Here is a 20,393-nt window from a genome sequence, read left to right on the forward strand (position 1 = left end):
GTGGATACTTCAGAATTTTTTAAATTACTCTTGAGAAACATTTATAACATTTGTGACATTTCCGGAAATCCATCACAATTAAAAACCTTACTTCTTTCATAGCTGAGGTTTTCTTATTGGCAGTTCCCAAGGGTATATAAATTATTAGATTAAGAAACTTCATGCATTCCTGAAAAACAATTGACATTGCCTGGAGCCAAAAGCATCAATCCAGAAATAAACAAATAAAAACCACAAAAAACCCTATTTATCCTAAATGGGTTTATAGCCTTCTATTGCTTTGTTTATATTTTATTAAAGCATTGTTTTATGCTCTTTACATATGTTTTATTGAACATCAGAATGAGAAAAACAGGAAAAATGAGATTCAGTGTTAATCTTAGTTAACAGTAATACATCACATGTTGCAAACGAGATCTTGAAGAGAATGTGCTGAATTTAGTGTGGGTTTCCAGATACCTTTACAGTGCTTGCCTAGTCTCCCTTGTTGCGCATCAAAAACATTTAAGTAAACTATGCCAGCTTCTCTCAGTGACTCACAAGACATTATATAAATTGTCGGTCATGTGGTATGACTCTGCAAATGCTTGCCCAAAATTAAAACTTATTTCACAGGATAAAAAATTTTGTCATTTTTCCAATTTGTTCATAATTTGAAGTTGGCTTTAAAATTCATCAAGAAAGGAAAGAGATGCCTCAACATAATAGTATTAAATATTTAATATAACATCAGACTTTCTTAATTCTCTGTAATGAACCAAATCAATGAAGTGTAGGGGTTGGCATTTGGTGCAGAGGTTAAGATGAGTTTGGTTGCCTACATGCCGTACTCAAGTGCCTGGTTTATGGCCTGGGGCCACCACTACCCCTACAGCTGCTTCCTGGTGCATACCCTGCAAGGGAAATTTGAGGCATTGAATCAGCAGATGGAAGATCTTTCAAATGAAAGGAAAATAATAATAAGAAAGTTTTTAAAAACCATCAAATGTCATGTAGTATGAATATTTTTTCTCCACAATAGTGAAAGGGCGTGTGGCAATGATGTCACTTTCTCACTTGAATTCAATTGTTTTTCAATCTTTCATTATTTCCTGTCCGAAGGACTCTCAAATTCAACATATGCCCCTGCTGAGCAGTTACAAGGCTACTAGACTGGAGGGTACTGTCACATTACAAATGTCAACAATTCAAGCCTGATTTCAGTGGTTTACCTTCAACAAAATAAATTAAATTGGATGCTTTTCATTTTAAATCTCACCCTTTGTAAGATCAATTTTCCATAGCCCCTTTACAGGTTTTCTGGACCAGACAGTTATTAAAGCTGCAACATAAAAAGCCCTGGCTCAAGGCCATTCTCCTGTAATGAGGACTCCAACAGCAGGGGCAGGTGCGGGCCAGGCAGCTCACCACAGGTTTCCAATGTAGACAATGGGGCCTTTTACAGTCTCTTCTGTTCTGATGCCTCTGTCCATACTGACACCCTTGCAGAAGGATTTTTCCTGACTCCTCTTTTTTAGAGGCATTTTCCCCTTTTCTCACTTGCATTTCCTTGCCTTAATTACTATTTTTCCCTTCTATGAAAAAGTACTATGAGTCTTTTATAAATTTTCCTAATTTCTCTTTTCCTTATTTATTTTTAAATCACCCAGTGTGTCGGCCTTATTTCCTGGGATGCACTGTCCAGACAATTTGTTCTATATTAAGACAGATTCTCAGCACAGATATTTTCTCCCAGTTCACACTGTGGGACTCTGGGCTGGACTATTAATTTGCTTGAATACACATGTCAATCTCTTGTTATAATCTAGAGACTTTCTCCTTTGATAACCATGTATATATCCCTGTGACAGATACATAAATAAGGCATATTATGTCATTTCCCCCTTATAAAACTTGTTACTGGAAATCTACAAATACAATTTAACAGTTACTGGGCACCTATAGAAGCCAGCTACCTTAACATCTCCTGTCTCACTTCATCTTCCTATGAACTCTCAAATTAATTGTATCATCTCCACGAAAAAGGTAATAAATCTAGAGACCGGAGAGTTCACTTAACTTACCAAGTTCACATATATTGTAACTGGCACAACTGGGATTTAATCCTCAAGCTCCTAAATCAAAATCTAATACTCATTTTACTTATCATGCTTCTCATATTCTGCCACGCTTTAAGACAGAAAGAGAGGGTGGCGTTGTGGTGTAGCAGGTAAAGCTGCTGCCTGTGACGTCAGCATCCCATATTGGCACCAGTTCATCCCATATGGATGCCTGCTGCTCCACTTCTGATCCAGCTCCCTGCTGATGCTCTTGGGAAAGCAGTGGAGGATGGCCCAAGTGCTTATTGGGCCCCTGCACTCACATGGGAGACCAGGCTCCTGGCTTCAGCCTGGCGCAGCCCTGGCCATTGCAGCCATTTTGGGAGTGAACCAACGGACGGAAGATTTCTCTCCCTATGTCTCTTCCTCTGGCTCTCTGTAACTCTCTTTCAAATAAATAAATTAATAAATCTTTTAAAAAAGAAAATCAGAGAGGATGGAAATTCACTTCCTTCCTGACTGTCAAGCTGTGAAGTTTTGTGCTGACCTTACCTCTTCTGTGCCTCAGCTTTTTCTTCAATAAATTATTTGTCACTCACTTTATGGAGATATTTTTAAGGGTTATGAAATCCTACTTGGTGATAATCATGGAAATGAACTGCAATGCATGTGTCTTCAGCCTAAAAAGAACCAGAATAAATCTAATGAGAATTAATCAATACATCTTAGGAAGAATCTATTATATGTCATTTTATTCCCCTGGGAGCCTATGTGGTATATTAAAAATGCATTTATAGCAGATAGGAAGTTACGTATAGCTCTAAAAGCAGGTGATGTAATCAATACAGAAAATGGATCTGATAGGGACAGACCTATTTAAAATGTTTCAAAACGACTGTATATTTAAGATATAATAATTACTATAGATTATCATAATTGAAAGAACTTTTTAGAAAGAAGACTTCCTTCTCATTTATATTAAATGTTGATAACAACAGTAGTGGGAAGAAGAAATGCAAATATAAAGTCTCTTGTGAGAAATGGAAGAAATAATTCTATCATCTGCCTCATGCCTACCATGGAGAGCCTGGACAAGTTTTTGAAAAGGCACACTTGGTGGGCCGGTGCCACAGCTCACTAGGCTAATCCTCTGCCTGTGGCACCGGCACTCCGAGTTCTTGTCCTGGTTGAGGCGCCAATTCTGTCCGGGTTGTCCCTCTTCCAGTCCAGCTCTCCTGTGGCCCGGGAGGGCAATGGAGGATAGCCCAAGTGCTTGGGCCCTGCACCCCATAGGAGACCAGGAGGAAGCACTTGGCTCCCGGCTTTGGATCAGTGCAGTGCACCAGCCTTAGTGGCCATTTGGGGGCTGAACCAACAGAAGGAAGACTTTTCTCTCTCTCTCTCTCTCACTGTCTAACTCTGCCTGTCAAAAGAAAGAAAGAAAGAAAGAAAGAAAGAAAGAAAGAAAGAAAGAAAGAAAGAAAGAAAGAAAGAAAGAAAGAAAGAAAGAAAGAAAGAAGGAAGGAAGGAAGGAAGGAAGGAAGGAAGGAAGGAAGGAAGGAAGGAAGAAAGGAAGGAAGGAAGGAAGGGCACACACTTGCAAGAAGGAAACTCAGTGGTAGCAATTGGCTTGCAAATCTTCAAATTTGGCTATATCTTTAGATATCTAACTATATGGCACAGATCACTGTAGTAATACTGATATACTTAATAATCTAGTCATGTTACTTTCTCTGTCTCTTCCTCCTTCATTCTTTTATTTTGATCAATTTGATGACTTAAATATGTTATAATCTTCGTGGAATACCAATATATTTCAAGAACCTATGTTCTTGATTTTCTGTCAAGCAAATAATTTAGTCTTCGGTTTGTCTTTCATTATGAACGCTGGAGATGGCCTAAACAACAAATTCAGTAGAGGTTGCTGAAGGGATTCAATCATATCTGACTAGTTCATCACTGTATCTCTAAAATGAACATTTTGGGGAACAATAAGAGTACCACAAATATTTGATGATCAAAGAGGATTTTTTAAAAAAAATATTTATTTATTTATTTGAAAGAGTTACACAGAGAGAGAAAGAGAGGCAGAGAGAGAGAGAGAGAGATCTTCCATGTAGTGGTTCACTCCCCAATTGGCTGCAACGGCCTGAGCTGTGCCAATCCAAAGCCAGGAGCCAGGAGCTTCCTCTGGGTCTCCCACACAGGTGCAGGGGTCCAAGGACTTGGGCCATCTTTTACTGCTTTCCCAGGCCACAGCAGAGAGTTGGATCGGAAGTGGAGCAGCTGGGTCTCGAACCAGCGCCCATATGGGATGCCGGTGCTTCAGGCCAGGGCGTTAACCTGCTGCACCACAGCTCTGGCCCCAAGGAGGGTTTTTTTTTTTTTTTTTTTGGTAATATTCATTGTTATATTAATGAATCTCCCAGTTCATTAGCTCAAGTGGTGTTATTGTAGTTTAACTTCAAATTCTTATATAATCTTTTGTCCATATTATGTGTCTGATTCCTGTTCATGCCATGATGGCCGGAAAGTGGAAGGTGGGCATAAAAGCTGAATACAGTAGAGCTGAGGTCCTTAGAGAGGAGGAAAGCAAGAACTGTGCTGTGAAGGTGAAAATAAGCCTCATGTCAAAGAGGATGTGCCAGATGGGGACAAGAGTACCATAGCCTAATGAACCACCCACACAGAAGAGCTAATGGGAAGTGAAAACATCCCAAGTGAGAGTCATGGTTGGTGTTTTAGGTGTGCAAACATGAGCTTGCATTTTACATAGTCATAATCCTTTAAAAGGAAGACAGAAACAGCTAGAGACCAAATTGATTTTTTAAAAAAACTTTTTCTCACATAGTGAATAATTCCTTTTTAATCCTGGAGATTTCCGATACTTCCTCTGGGATTACGTGGCAGAACATCTCTATGCTCTCCAGGTTGTTGGACAACCAAGTATGTAACAACAATATAGTACAAAATTATTCAGGATATTGTATTAGCAATTTAATGAATAGCTTCTCTGTCATCTCATATGCTATATTAATTGCCTTTTCTCTAATGAAGTAAAGTAGAAAAACTTAGGAAAAACAAGGGGAATAAAAGGAAGGAATTTCAAAGATTATAATCTAAAAGATTTATCATCAGTATCACTGAAATATGAGTAAATTACATGTCTACATTTTATAATATGTAATGCCCCACTAGATATTTATTACTGCTGTCAGTAACAAAAAATTGATTTTCAAAACAAACAAATAAAGATTAGAGTCTAATTGAATAATAATTAATGCAAAATCTTTAATTATTAATTCCATAAAAATTCCCCATAATACTCACCCACTTCTGCATTGTAATAATTTATAGGTTGGTATTTCCTTTCTTGTCATGCAGATTAATTAACATTAATTTATAACTCATATTATTCTTTAGCTACCCTGCCATTATTTATTGTCTATGTATCTTTATGCAATTTTTAGACCTCAAATGAACATACCAAACACCCAGCACTAGTACCTTACCAAGGGTTGTTTTTATTAGGCTACCTCCAGTAGTTTTTAGCACATAGCTGTCATGTCTATGAAACAATAGCAACTAAATATGAGCCTTGCAGAATCATGATTGTGCTTCTCTGCAGCAACTTTTTCTATTTTAGGCAAGGAGAGTTTGTGCCCCAACGCGAAGAAGTCAGGGCGAGACACAGGCGTAGGGGTAGAAAGTGAAGACTTTAGAGAAGGTCTGATTTTTGCTCATCCCATGAAATTTGTCTTACAAGAAGCATTTCCGCTTGATTTATTTTGAGTGGTAAAGGAAGAATCAACTTAAGAGAATAAAAATAGCTATTTCATCTCTTTCTCTTGAGTTCTACAGTAATTTTCCCAGAAGTGCTCTGACATGAGTTCTAAGAGCTTCTCATGGGTGCAAAAACTAAAAAGCTCTGTTTTCAAACAAAGAGCCAACACTCTACTTATTCTAAGAGGTTTATAACAATTATTAGCATTTTTGAGACTCTGCAGAATCCTACAATAAAGAAAATTGTTCAACTTTATCCTGCCCAACATTTTGTGAATACAATTGATCACTGAATGCTTCCATTGCTTAACATGGACTATGGACTCAATTTGGGGATTTCTGTATTACTGAAAACTCATATGTGAAATATGTAAAGGAAAATAATGACCTCTAAAGTAGGCAAGTCAGAAATTCAGCATGAAGAATTTGACAGTCAGAACTGTAGAGCTAAAAAGAAAGAAAAAAGAAACAGATTTTAGAAGGCATTCTAATTTTAATAAATTTTGTAAACAAATATGTCCCCACATATAAAAAGGAAAATTCCAAAAGGGAGAAAAATACACATTCATGCACATATGCATGTAGATACTGCTGATTAAAATAACTGTGGAAGTAATCTCTAATAACTATGCCTTTGGTTATTGGCAGAAAAGGCTTTGAGAATTATCTAAGCAATCTTTTTAAAAGATAGCACGTTTGGTCTCCTCCACGTTCTGTCATTTACTGATGTTTCATTGCCTTGTGTAGCTGAGATTCAGAATGGCTAAATTTTAATCGCTTCTCGGCCTTTTGGCTAAGATCAAGTGTAGTACAGAATAGCTACATTTTTTCAATATTTTTACCACTCTACAGCTCAACAAGGAATTGGAAGTCTGTATTGTATTAAGTATGCCAGTGCCTGTTTGGCACCTTACCAACTACTTTTCCCTCCTCAGTGTTGAGAAAGCTCGCTTTTTCCTTATAGCCCAGTTCTATGCTCCTCACACAGAATGGAATAAAAAGATCCTTGTTAATCCTCAGAGCACTCAGCATTGAGGAAAATATGTTCGTGATTCTACTCAGGCAGATTTTAGGTCCAGCTCTTCCAACTGGATTGTCATCTTATTCTTTACAATCTTAAAATGAATTCCCACCTTTGACCACAATTCTTGTAACTGGATCTTTATTCTTGTTTGAGCCTGAATCTTTCTCCGGCAAACAGATGTATGCCAATACAAGTACCTGCAGCACAAGTTGGCTCCTGTTCACACAAAGAATACAATGAAAGCTAGGATCTAGAATTATGGTCAGTGTTAAAGCAGGCCTAGATAGAAGGCTTATATGATTCTTTCCCACCAAGGCACTAACTAGGGTTCCTTAAATAACAGCATGTAAATAAATGGGCTAAGAAGCTTAGTTGAGGCAAAGCCTACAGGTGGTAATACTGGTGTCTCTGTAAAGATAAACAGTTCAAGGGAAAAGAGCAGGTAAATCTTTCTATTTCTCCATGTATTGCTAACCTAAAAGCTTTTGGTCTTGTCTGCAACTGTGAATTCAGGCCAGGCCTATAGAAACAAAGAGACAGAAAAATCTGTAGATTAATCAGATCAGTACCAGGTAATAACCAGATCATTGTGGAACAAGGATGTCAGCATCTGGCCTTAAGTTATCTTGTTTCCTTTTAGAGTTTTCCCCTCACTCCTGGGTATCTTAGAAGATCAGTAATCCTTGACTACTGCCATCTACTTCATCAATAAGCAGCATTTGTTAGAAGCATATTGTGTTGGTTCTCCATGAAGGTATTTTAAAGATATACTCCATACTCAAAACAATTTCTGTAAGGGCAACAATTTCCAACAACCAAAGCAAAGAAAAGGTAAAAGGAAAGGAAAGGAAAAATGAAAATGGAAAGTGTATTGGGCTATTTTGCCTGCTGTTGTTCAGTTAAAACCTTGGCTTATAAATCTGGATTTATTTTGATATTGGGATTAGTAAGTATGTACCATGCAATGTCTATTGTCATCTATGTTGCACAACAACCCATTAATGGGTTTAAGTTAATAATCTATTTATGATAACTAAATTTTATGTCTGTAAAATTCATTGAGAACATTATAATTTCATTTTTCAAAGCATTATGTTGCAAAAATTCTAGTTATAAAATTCTTCTTGGGAACTTACACATAAAAGAAATAAGGACTTTTGAATTTTTAAGAATTCTCAGTATGAAACTTCTCTATAAATTAGAGGGATAAAAGGAGACTGGAAACAGCAGTGCTGGTCATCAATCTGCCACGTTTTTTGTTTGCTCCTACTTACCAAATACTGTATTGTGCTAAGGATAACACTTCAGCTCCTTCCTGTGAACATGTTCTGCTTAAAGTGTGACCAAAAAAGGAAAATGTTCTAAAAGAGCCTAAAGTTTATGTGAAAACTTTAACCTACTTATAATTTTGGTTGTTCACATTCAGTTCAAGAACAATAACTTCATTATTTTTTCAGTGGCTCAGTCCCTTTGGGGTCTTTCAGTGCTCAGCACTGGTTAGGCGAACTAGAATTTTAATTTCTTTTCCTCTCTGATAATCAGAGGAAGATCTATGATTCTTTAGGAAGAAGAATCCCAGACTAGTGGCTAAGGAGTGAAATAACCAGCTGATGACCTTAACCTACCATCCGCTTCCAAACGTCCTTAGTATCTGTTCTGCATGCTGTCAAGCAAAATGCTCTCAAACTCTCTTTCTGTAGGACTCCCTTCTTCCTCATTGCCTCATGCTGCTGGCTGTTGGGTTCTCAGAGGCAGACAGATTTTTGTTTCCTCCTTGTCCATTGGCAAGAGATAATTTTATCACCCAGTTTGATTCTTTAGAATCTGTTCTGACCACTTTTCCTTTTAACATTAGTTATAATAAAAAATAAGTAAACACAAATGCATGTATTGGAAATTAAGGAGAATTCAGGTACTTACTACTTTTGGAAAAGAATAAAGAAGATTGAAATAAAATATTCTTTCATTAATTCTACAGAGATGTAGCAACTTCTCATCCAATGCCAGTCAATGTGGCAGACACTCAAGACACAAAAGTGAATAAAACAAACAAGCTCTCTGATCTCATGATGCCCACAGCCTCATTATCTCCCTTTGAATAATCTGGGTCAACTTGGACATTTCATTTAGTTACTTAAGCTCTCATTTCTTTTTTTTTCCTTCTAAATATAGCAAAATAAATAAGCTAAATTAGATGGTACCAAGATCTTTATCATAACATCCTAAGAAAATTAACTGTCACAATCAGAATGAATTATCTAAACAGTATATCCTTCTACATATATCTCACTGATTAGCCTAGGGAGCTTTGGTTCTCATTAAACAATAAACATTTCCTACAGCATGGATTTAAAAAAGGAAAACAGATTCTTCAAATTTCATGAGCAAATCATTGCACTGGAAAACCAAAGGAAAGATTGTTCTTTTATTGTCATGTATAAATACATCTGCATGTTTTATTTCTACTTAAAATTTCAACATGTTACCTTTATCTAATTCGTGAAGTTATAGCATAAAAGGTGATTGATTCCAATTTTGTGCAGTTTTTTCTATATTTTGTTTACTGATAATAACATTTGGAAAGCAGTTCCATTCTTCCCAGCCTGTATCATATTGCCTTAACTTGAATCCCTGTGGATAGGCCTACACAACACTGATCCCTTAAAAGCTATTTTCATAGTGGTATTTTATGAATAACTGACAGAGGGTAGTTCCTTCTTGGTGCATAATGTTGAGCATTTTTTCTATGCTTTTACCTGCAAGGAACTATGGTTAAATATCATACTATATTAGCAATTGAAATAGTTTGACAATCAGCATACCTACTAACTGTATAAACTAGGTCACCTGGTAAAGGTCTCTGGAGCTGGACGGACAAACTGAGATAACTATAAATGGCAAAGCTCCCAGAAAGTGAAGAATGAGAATTAAAAATGATATTACATACCAGTACCAGGATCCTTAAGAGAATAGTTCTCTGGAAAATCTGTTCATATTCTTTTGTAAAAAGATTAGTGTTCTCACCTGCACTAGAACCTGGAAAATCAGTGCTTTTTATACCAGAGGACAGCTAAAGGAGGTTGACAAGTATAGAGTCAGTCAGCTAAAATATGATATGATTAGAGCCTAACATACTTCATAGACTGTAGTAGATATTCCACAAATGTCCACTGAATGTTCACATGAATCTCAGGAGAAGCTACAGGTGTGGTAGAGGAATCAATTTAGCACTTAAAAAATGGACTTGAGGTACACAAGGGAAATGGGAACAAGCCAACTGAGCTTACAGTAGAGCATAGGAGGATCTCAACTAGAATTGTATAATCCAGAGTTGTCTACTCAAAGCAATTGAAGATACTACTAACATTTATTGATTATTAACTTCATTGAAAGATAAGTTTTGACCATAAGTGGAAAGGATGACCAAAAAGCAGATAAGTCTCTGTTTCTTGAGTGTCATTAGGACAAAGAGAAGCACAAATGCACTTAGGGAACTGGGAGGGGGTGCCAAGCACTATAAATGATGAAGCAGCTAGGCAGAAATGGTGATGGAATCCAAAGGCAGCATAGATGACAAGCTTTTAAAAGTTTTCCTAGGCATCTTGCAGAGAACACTATCTCCACAAACAAACATAATGTTCCAAGATATTGAGAACTTGAGACAGGATTAAAAAAGAAGTGAAAGCATAAATCCATTCTTTAAGATTGATTGCATAATTTCTTTTAGAATTAGGCCAGATCCATTTCATTAAAAGTTTAATTATAATGATTTGTGTTATTATCCATATAATGACCTGAATCCCAAAGACTACAGCTCTGTGAAGTCAGGAAAAAAAGACTGTCCACTCAACAATGTATACACAGGGCTAGCCCAGTACATTCCATACAGGATACTCACAAAGACTTGTTTCAGTGGATGAATGAATGAATAGCTTGATTTCTTATTGAATTTGGAGATGAATGTATGTGGTATCCCGGTGAACTAATGTACCCTATGAACTGAGACCAAAGTTTAAATTCAGATCAGTCCTACTGAAGATATTTTTCAGAGATTAAAAATGATTAATGAGTTTCCTTTCAAAAAAAATCACATCACATCTGGCTTCTAATATTAAAAATATGTTAGGGGCCGGTGCTGTGGTGCAGCAGATTAAAACCCTGACCTGCAGTGCCCACATCTCATATGGGCACTGGTTTGAGGCCCAGCTGCTCCACTTCCCACCTGGCTCTCTGCTGTGGCCTGGGAAAGCAGTAAAAGATGGCTTAAGTCCATGGGCCCTGCACCCACTTGGAAGTCCCAGAAGAGGCTCCTGGCTCCTGGCTTCGGATCTGCTCAGCTCTGGGCTTTGCAGTCATTTGGGGAGTGAACCAGTGGATGGAAGACCTCTCTCTGGCTCTACCTCTTTCTGTAACTCTGTTTTTCAAATAAATTAAATAAATATTAAAAATAGAAATGTTTTAAATGATAAAACACAAAGGTAAAAGGTGAAATAATTAATGATTAATTATTTCAATTCCCAAATGGACCATTCTATTCATGGTTTAACTTCATAAGAATAATATTCTTCACTTTTGCTGTAGCAATGCCTTGCTTTTGTGCTAAAAGCATCAATCCACAGTCAGAAACAAAATGCATACATAAGAGTCACATCAAATTCTGTTTCACTTCTCAAAAAAATTCATTTTGACAACCAACTTTGAAATGGTTCAAAGCTCCAGTCTTACTGGGGCCACCTAGCACACAGCTTCCTCTACTTTTGTCCCAAGGATTTACTCCCTCTACTGGTGCAGAAAAAAACTGATTTTTGTTTTCTGTTTGCTCAACTTAAAGCTATGCTTTGAAAAGAGTGGTCGCCGGCGCCGTGGCTCACTAGGCTAATCCTCCCCCTTGCGGTGCCGGCACACTGGGTTCTAGTCCCGGTCGGGGCACCGGATTCTGTCCTGGTTGCCCCTCTTCCAGGCCAGCTCTCTGCTGTGGCCTGGGAGTGCAGTGGAGGATGGCCCAAGTACTTGGGTCCTGCACCCCATGGGAGACCAGGAGAAGTACCTGGCTCCTGCCATCGGATCAGCGCGGTGCGCCGGCCACAGCTCGCCAGCCGCGGTGGCCATTGGAGGGTGAACCAATGGCAAAAGGAAGACCTTTCTCTCTGTCTCTCTCTCTCACTGTCCACTCTGCCTGTCAAAAAAAAAAAAAAAAAAAAAAAAAAAAAAGAAAAGAGTGGTCCTGTCAGGAAGAAACATCTGCTTTCCTGATCAGATCTGGTTTAGACATGGGATGACCTTCACCCAAGGGATTTTCCCATGAATTTCTGTATATTTCAGAACTTTGTTCAAGATCAGTATATATAAACAGTAAAAAAACTAAGAGAAAAACTTTCTATCTTGACTTTTGCTAATGGCCTATATAGCATTTCTTCTTGCTATATTTTTTGCTTCTTAGAACTTATTTCTGTGGCAATTTAAAGTTGATTGCAAATTCTTTCTTGTTCTCCAACTGAGAGGTGAACTCTTTCCTCTCTATTTGATTCTCACTTGTCATGGAGCCACCTAACATTAGAGTATGGTATACTGACAACGTAATTGTTGTAGTCTATTCTTAATGTGGTGGAAGATTTTACTTTTTCCCATTTGGTATTCTCACTCTTGGACCATTTCATGTCAGTACCCATCGACAACACTATGAGAGCTCAAGAAACCTGGGAAGCTTTACGTAAGTAGTCCAGTTGACAGCCCTAGGTGAACACTCATCTAGGAGTCACCATTAGTTTCCAGCCACATAAGTAAGAAATCAAAGACACTGAATTTCAAAAGACTCCCCAGATGACTATGCCCTTAGCCAATCTCAAATGGAGATACACTCAGCGAAGCCTAGGCAACCCACATGATCATGGGAAAGAATCTAATAGTTGTTGCTTTAGGTCATTAAGTTTCCAGGTGGTTGGTAGGCACTCTCAGATAACTAAGACAGTGTCTCTGATGGAAGTACAGAATCTTATCATTTTTTTCTCTTCCAGTTTTCTAATCCTAGCTTTGTAAAATTTCCCTCCATGGTTTTTCTAGCCCAAATTGTGTTTCTGTTTAATCCCAACCAAGCTGAGACCTCAGGTGAACAATGCATCTATAATTTTTGGTATTTTTGCTCAAGATACTGAATTTCTAAGTAAACATGACTTGAACATCCCTTGTCCTGACTGTTGATGTACAGTGTAATACTTTATCACTTTTAGTATTTTTTTTGTTCTAGTACTATTGGTTGAACTCTGAAATTAACACACAATTATTCTTAGGTGTTTAAATTTAACTGAAAAGTGATCTCTGTTAAATATAAGAGTGGGAATAAGAGAGGGAGGAGATGTACAATTTGGGACATGCTCAAGCCGACTTGCCCCAAATGGTAGAGTTAGAAACATACCAGGGGATTCCAATTCAATCCCATCAAGGTGGCATGTACCAATGCCATCTCACTAGTCCAAGTGATCAATTTCTGTTCACAATTGATCACACTGATAGGTCTAAGAGTCAAAGGGATCACACAAACAAGACTAGTGTCTGCTAATACTAACCAATAGAATAAAAAAGGGAGAGAACAATCCAACATGGGAAGCGGGATACACAGCAGACTCACAGAATGGCAGATGTCCTAAAAAGCACTCTGGCCTCAGAATCAGCCCTTAAGGCATTTGGATCCGGTTGAAAAGCCCATGAGAGTATTTCAGGCATGGAAAGCCAAGACACTCTGGCAAAAAAAAAGAAAAGAAAAAAAAAAAAAAACTAAATGAAAGATCTCTGTGAGTGAGATCCCAGTGGAAGGAAAAGGGCCATCAAAGAAGGAGGTACCTTTCTCTGAAGAGAGGAGAGAACTTCCACTTTGACTATGACCTTGTCTAAATATGATCAGAATCGGTGAACTCAAAAGGCTTCCATAGCCTTGGCTACTCATGACTAGAACCTAGGGAGATTACTGATGGCATAAACAAAAGTGTCAAATTGTTAAGTCAACAACAGGAGTCACTGTGTACTTACTCCTCATGTGGGATCTGTCCTTAATGTGTTGTCCAATGTGAAGTAATGCTATAACTAGTACTGAAACAGTATTTTACACTTTGTGTTTCTGTGTGGGTGCAAACTGATGAAATTTTTACTTAATATATACTAAATTGATCTTCTGTATATAAAGAGCATCGAAAATGAATCTTGATGAGAATGGAATGGGAGAGGGAGCGGGAGATGGGAGGGGTGTGAGTGGGAGGGAAGTTATGGGGGAGGAAGCCATTGTAATCCATAAACTGTACTTTGGAAATTTATATTTACTAAATAAAAGTTTAAAAATAAATAAATAGCTAAAATAATTCTTTCAGTATTTTTTGGAAGTTCAAAAACAAAATAATGGCTAATAATGTCTCTAGTCATAATTATTAAGAAACTTGTATTGTTGTCATGTTCATGCATGTACCAAATTATACAGGTTCTACTTTGAAATTTAACTTTTTCCTCAAGTGAAGCTGAGTTTTCAAAGATCATTTTCCCAGTTTGTGTATTCCCTGTCCCTCCTGCATAATTTAACCACTGCTTGATCCTTCTTGTCTTCTTTTTCTCCTAACAATCTCCACAAGCTCCCCTCTGAATAAAGTACATTCTTTGCTTTCTTTCCCACAACTTCAACAATCTTTGTGTAAGTGCCTAGTGAGTGGGCTCAATACCAGCCAACACTGTCTGCTCAGCCCATGTTCATTATTCAGCTGAAGTGGTTTCTTTCCCATAATTTCCTTGTCCCTGATATTAAATATGATCTGCCTTTATTGGAGCCCTATTAGTTCTGTGTTGGCATGAGCATAATTTTAAAGGTCATGGAATATGGGGGCTGGTGCCATGGAGCACTAGGTTAATCCTCCTCCTGTGTGCTGGCATCCCATATGGGCGGTGGGTTCTAGTCCCGGTTGCTCCTCTTACAGTCCAGCTCTCTGCTGTGACCTGGGATAGCAGTAGAGGATGTTCAGGATGTGCAGGAAGCCCCTGCACCCACATGGGAGACCAGGAAGAGGCACCTGGCTTCTGGTTTCGGATCAGTGCAGTTCCGGCTGTTGCGGCCATTTGGAGAGTAAACCAATGGAAGGAAGATCTTTCTCTCTTACTGTCTGTAACTCTACCTGTCAAATAAAAATCTTTTTAAAAAGTATTGGAATATGAAATTAAAGATGTTTATTTTGGTAAAAATGAATTTTGAAATCCATTCAGGATGAGAGGCTTTTAATACTTCATGGAAAACTCATGCCTGGATTTCAAATTTTTGCACCATAATTAACTTATCTTTTAATTCCATTTCCCATAAACTTCTCTCACATTTTGTACAATTCATCAAAATTTAACTTTTATAGAAAAAGTTTCTGAATATAATGTAGAATTTACCTACTAATTTCTAATCTTAAAGTGTAGTCTCTGTGCCCCTTTTCCTGGTCTTTATGATTTAGTCACATCACTTTTTTATGATTATCACTACCCATATTTATAAAAACTTTCCACAGACATTGTAAGTTAACCATGATCCTCAAGTCATATACATTAAGAAACTAGACAATAGGAATTTTTAAACTTAGAAATAATAGGATACTGAGCACATCATCATGGAAGATTTTACCAGATGAGAAAGTAGTCTGTTCTCTGAAAGCTAATTATGTGATCCAATTTTTCTTTCTAAATTCATTTTTGGTCCAGTTGAATTTTCCTCATGTGAAAACACTTCTCCATTTAGTAATATAAGACACTGATTTCTCTATCTTATTTCACTAATGTTTGTCACCTTAAAAGCTTCATGAGGCCTTATTTCAAGGTTACTACTCATTGAACCAATCATATTGATTTTAAAAAATGGCATTTTCATCATGCCATTTTATTTATTTTTGACAAACTTTAACATTTATTATATTTTGTTATTTATTCAAAAGAATAACAGAGAGAGAGCAAGAGAGAAGGAAAGAGAAAGAGATGTTTTATCCCCTGGTCATCCCCTGGTTTATTCCCCAAATGCTCACAGCTTCCTGGGCTTGGCCAGATGAAGCTGGGAGCCCAGTAATCCATGTAATTCTCCCACATGTGTAGTAGGGGCCCAAAAACTTGAGCCATCTTCTGCTACCTCCAAGGATTCATTAGCATGAAGCTGCATTGTAAGCAGAAAAGCAGGAACATGATGGCATCCAAATGGCAGCTTTATCAGCTGTACCGCAATGCCCATCCTGCCATTTTAATTTTAAGTCATCTACTTTATTTGGCACAACCCCAATTCCATAATGAATCTATGTATGGTGATATGAAAACAGAAGGTTTTTTTAACTTATGCTAATTAAAATAGACACCAGTTTATATATGCAGCTAAGAATGAAGGATTTCAGAAAACAAAGTTATCACAGATTTCTATACCTCCTTTTTTTAATAAAGAAAAACCATGGAATGATATCATAAGAAAGGGAAGCATGGTATATGTGTTGTTTAATTGCTCAAATAATCTACCACCACACTTGGTAGAATAAATGAGCTAATAACTATATTACAAGGAGATTTCAAAAAGTTCATTGAAGGGTGAAGTAAAAGATAAAGATAAAATATGTAAACTTTATTTTTCAACATAAGCTCCATTAAGCTCAATGCATAGTTGAAAACAATGATACCAGCCATTTAAACCATCCTTAAAGAACTGAGGGTCCAAGAAACTAGCCATGTCAACACAGTCTTTTTTTTTTGTAACATTAAATGAACAAAAGTGGATGCTCTTTAGAGACTTTAAGATGAGGAAACAAAAGGAAGTCAGAAGGAGCGAAATCAGGACTGTAAGGCCAATGGCTAATGGTTCCCTATGGAGATTCATAAAGTTGCCCTTGTCTATGAGAGGAATGAGCTGGAGCCTTCCGGTACAGAACTCTCTCTTGAAGCTTCCTGGGCATTTTTCTGCCAAAGCTTTATTAGTTTCTCAAAATCTTAATAAACAGATGTTATGATTCTTTCACCCTCCAGAAAGTCAACAGGCAAAATACCTTGAGCATCCCAAAAAAACTGTTAGCAAGACCTTTGATTGGACCTCATTCACTTCTTGGTGCTCATGATTTGATGGTGCTTTTTCTTCAGGATACTATTGGTAAAGACATGTTTCATATCCTGTTCCAATTTGTTGAAGAACTGCCTCAAGATCTTTCTTTTTTAAAAAATAACTTTTTCTTAATTTTAACTTTATATTTTTCTGAAAGACAGAAACAGAGATTTCCCAGCTGCTGGCTCCTCCCCAAGGCTTGCAACAGCTAGAGTTGGTCCAGGTTGAAGCTGGGAGCCTAGAAATCCATCCTGGTTTCCAGCCCGAGGAGCAGCAACTCAAGTACTGGAGCCATCACGTACAGCCTCCCAGGGTGTACAGTAGCAGTAAGCTGGATCAGAAGCAGAGCCAGATACAAACCGAGGCACTTGGATATGGGATGGAGGATTCCAAGTGTCCTCCTAACTGCTGAACACCCACCATGCTACAGAATATTGAACCTACTTATTAAACAGTTCCATTGAAAGCTCTGCTCTTGTGGGCAGCTGATCGGGGTACAATAGTTTTGTTGTTGTTGTTGTTTATTTTTGTTTTGTTTTGTTTTGTTTTGTTTTGTTTTCTGACAGGCAGAGTGGACAGTGAGAGAGAGAGACAGAGAGTAAGGTCTTCCTTTGCCGTTGGTTCACCCTCCAATGGCCGCCGCGGCCGGCACATTGCGGCTGGTGCACCGCGCTGATCCAATGGCAGGAGCCAGGTACTTATCCTGGTCTCCCATGGGGTGCAGGGCCCAAGCACTTGGGCCATCCTCCACTGCACTCCCTAGCCACAGCAGAGAGCTGGCCTGGAAGAGGGGCAACCAGGACAGGATCCAGTGGCCCGACCGGAACTAGAACCCGGAGTGCCGGCGCTGCAAGGTGGAGGATTAGCCCACTGAGCCACAGCGCCAGCTGGTACAATAGTTTTGACACCTATAAAACAGGAAGTTTGCTCAGTTTTAATTTTTCAGTCAGAATTATGTAAGCTAAACCAGTTGGAATGGTTATGATGTTGGGTATTATTTCTACTGATAATTGTGGATTTTCTTCAATTAAAGTATGAACAAGATGAATTTTTTTCCTCACAAATAAATTTAGATGGTGTGATAATACATCTTAATTTTCAATATCATCTTGTTTCTTTTTAAAACAAGTTGTTTATTTCTAAGCTGATGATTTCTTTGGGGAATTGTCTCCATAAATTTTCATAAAATATTGATGATGTCAGCATTCTTACACCCAAACTTCATCACAAGTTTGATTTTTTCTTGCTTCAAATTTTTTTATTTTTTTATTTTTTAACTTTTATTTAATGAATATAAATTTCCAAAGTACAGCTTATGGATTACAATGTCTTCCCCCAATAATGTCCCTGCCACCCACAACCCTCCCATTTCCTGCTCCCTCTCCCCTTCCATTCACATCAAGATTCATTTTCAATTCTCTTTATATACAGAAGATCAGTTTAGCATATATTAAGTAAAGATTTCAACAGTTTGCATCCACATAGAAACACAAAGTGAAAAATACTGTTTGAGTACTAATTATAGCATTAAATCACAATGTACAGCACATTAAGGACAGAGATCCTACATGAGGAGTAAGTGCACAGTGATTCCTGTTGTAGTGACTCCTGTTGTTGACTTTACAATTTGACACTCTTGTTTATGCCATCAGTAATCACCCTAGGCTCTTGTCATGAGCTGCCAAGGCTATGGAAGCCTTTTGAGTTCACCGATTCTGATCATATTTAGACAAGGTTGTAGTCAAAGTGGAAGTTCTCTCCTCCCTTCAGAGAAAGGTACCTCCTTCTTTGATGACTTGTTCTTTCCACTGGGATCTCACTTGCAGAGATCTTTCATTTAGGTTTTTTTTTTTTTTTTTTTTTTTTTTTTTTTTTTTTTGCCAGAGTGTCTTGGCTTTCCATGCCTGAAATACTCTCATGGGCATTTCAACCGGATCAGCATGCCTTAAGGACTGATTCTGAGGCCAGAGTGCTGTTTAGGACATCCGCCATTCTGTGAGTCTGCTGTGTATCCCGCTTCCCATGTTGGATTGTTCTCTCCCTTTTTTATTCTATCGGTTAGTATTTGCAGACACTAGTCTTTTTTATGTGATCCCTTTGGCTCTAGTCCTATCATTATGATCAATTGTGAGCAAAAATTGATCACTTGGACAGGTGAGATGGCACTGGTACATGCCACCTTGATGGGATTGTATTGGAATCCCCTGGTATGTTTCTAACTCTACCATTTGGGGCAAGTCGGCTTGAGCATGTCCCAAATTGTACATCTCCTCCCTCTCTTATTCCCACTCTTATATTTAACAGTGATCACTTTTCAGTTAAGTTTCAACACTTAAGAATAACTGTGTATTGATTACAGTATTCAACCAATAGTAGAACAAACAAAAAAAAAATACTAAGAGGGATAATGTATTAAGTTGTTCATCAACAGGGAAAGGGCTGATCAAGTCACCGTTTCTCACAGTGTTCATTTCACTTCAACAGGTTTCCTTTTTGGTGCTCTGTTAGTTGTCACCAAACAGGGAGAACATATGATATTTGTCCCTTTGGGATTGGCTTATTTCACTCAGCATAATGTTTTCCAGATTCCTCCATTTTGTTACAAATGACCAAATTTCATTATTTTTACTGCTGTATAGTATTCTATAGAGTACATATCCCATAATTTCTTTATCCAGTCTACTGTTCATGGGCATTTATGTTGATTCCAGGTCTTAGCTATTATGAATTGAGCTGCAATAAACATTAAGGTGCAGACAGTTTTTTTGTTTTTTTTGTTTTTTGTTTTTTGTTTTTTTTTTTTTGCCAATTTAACTTCCTTTGGGTAAATTCCAAGGAGTGGGATGGCTGGGTTGTGTGGTAGGGTTATATTCAGGTTTCTGAGGAAACTCCAGACAGACTTCCATAGTGGCTTTACCAGTTTGCATTCCCACCACAGTGGGTTAGTGTCCCTTTTCCCCACATCCTCGCCAGCATCTGTGTTTGCAGATTTCTGAATGTAAGCCATTCTCACTGGGGTGAGGTGAAACCTCATTGTGGTTTTGATTTTCATTTCCCTGATTGCTAGTGACCTTGAACATTTTTTCATGTGCCTGTTGGCCATTTGGATTTCCTCTTTTGAAAAATGTCTATTGAGGTCCTTGGCCCATCTCTTAAGTGGGTTGTTTGTTTTTTTGTTGTGGAGTTTCTTGATCTCTTTGTAGATTCTGGTTATTAACCCTTTATCTGTTGCATAGTTTCGAATATTTTTTCCCATCCTGTCAGTTGCCTCTTCACTTTCCTGACTGTTTCTTTTGCAGTACAGAAACTTCTCAATTCGATACAATCCCAATAGTTAATTTTGGCCTTGACTGCCTGCACCTCCAGGGTCTGTTCTAGGAAGTCTTTGCCTGTGCCAATATCTTGCAGGGTTTCTCCAATGTTCTCTAATAATTTGATGGTGTCAGGTCATAGATTTAGGTCTTTAATC

General features: G+C 37.9%; 1 protein-coding gene and 1 pseudogene across 1 annotated transcript in view; both read left to right on the top strand.

The window, feature by feature from the left end:
* OXR1 (oxidation resistance 1) overlaps positions 1-20,393 on the top strand; it is an 825,596-nt gene that overhangs the window by 200,427 nt on the left and 604,776 nt on the right. The gene's annotated exons all lie outside the window — the stretch shown is intronic.
* Positions 6,596-6,672, top strand: LOC127490902 (U2 spliceosomal RNA; annotated as a pseudogene).

This window comes from Oryctolagus cuniculus, chromosome 6 (genome assembly GCF_964237555.1).
Source record: "Oryctolagus cuniculus chromosome 6, mOryCun1.1, whole genome shotgun sequence".
NCBI lineage: Eukaryota > Metazoa > Chordata > Mammalia > Lagomorpha > Leporidae > Oryctolagus > Oryctolagus cuniculus.